We start from the raw sequence: 1,344 nt of genomic DNA on the forward strand, positions 1-1,344 counted from the left end.
AATTCATTTGGGCGACCGAGCAAGAATCCGCGTTTCAAATCTTGAAAACGAAGCTAACCACCGCTCCTATCTTGTCACTTCCCGAAGGCAATGATGACTTTGTTGTATATTGCGATGCCTCGAAACATGGTTTTGGGTGTGTATTGATGCAACGAACGAAAGTCATTGCTTATGCTTCTCGACAACTCAAAATTCATGAACGAAACTACACGACGCATGATCTCGAACTCGGAGCCGTCGTCTTTGCACTTAAAATGTGGAGACACTATCTTTATGGAACCAAGAGTACTATCTTTACCGACCACAAAAGCCTCCAACACATTTTCGATCAAAAGCAACTAAACATGAGACAACGAAGGTGGATTGAAACCTTAAACGATTACGATTGCGAGCTTCGTTACCATCCCGGGAAGGCAAATGTAGTAGCCGATGCCTTAAGTCGAAAAGAAAGAGCGGTGCCTCTTCGTGTCCGAGCTTTAAACATCACCATTCACACCAACCTTAATAGCCAAATTCGGGTAGCCCAAGATGAGGCTCTCAAGGATGAAAACCTTTCACACGAGCTCTTAAACATTCTCGTCTCTCGATTCGAAATTAGGGAGACCGGACTCCGATATTACGCCGGAAGGATTTGGGTGCCTAGTTATGGGGACCTACGAAGCCTTATTTTAGATGAAGCCCATAAGTCACGATACTCGATTCACCCCGGTGCCAATAAGATGTACCACGACCTTAAACAACTATATTGGTGGCCGAACATCAAAAGGGACGTAGCTACTTATGTTTCCAAGTGTTTGACATGTTCCAAAGTCAAAGCCGAACACCAAAGACCGTCCGGACTACTTCAACAACCCGAGATCCCGCAATGGAAGTGGGAAAGGATAACGATGGATTTTATCACCAAGCTACCAAAAACGACGGGCGGTTATGATACCATTTGGGTTATTGTTGATCGTCTCACCAAATCCGCACACTTCCTTGCCATGAAAGAAACGGACAAAATGGAGAAACTTGCACAACTTTACATTAAGGAGATCGTAGCCCGACACGGTGTACCTTTATCGATTATCTCCGACCGAGATGGCCGTTTCGTTTCTAGATTTTGGCGTACATTGCAAGAAGCGTTGGGAACGCGTTTAGACATGAGCACCGCATATCATCCTCAAACCGATGGACAAAGCGAACGTACAATTCAAACCTTAGAGGACATGTTACGAGCTTGCGTGGTTGATTTCGGAAAAGCTTGGGACAAGCACTTACCTCTCGCCGAGTTCTCTTACAACAATAGTTATCACGCGAGTATTAAAGCCGCACCTTTTGAAGCGCTATATGGCCGCAAATGTC

Source organism: Rutidosis leptorrhynchoides, chromosome 1, assembly GCF_046630445.1.
Source record: "Rutidosis leptorrhynchoides isolate AG116_Rl617_1_P2 chromosome 1, CSIRO_AGI_Rlap_v1, whole genome shotgun sequence".
Taxonomy (NCBI): domain Eukaryota; kingdom Viridiplantae; phylum Streptophyta; class Magnoliopsida; order Asterales; family Asteraceae; genus Rutidosis; species Rutidosis leptorrhynchoides.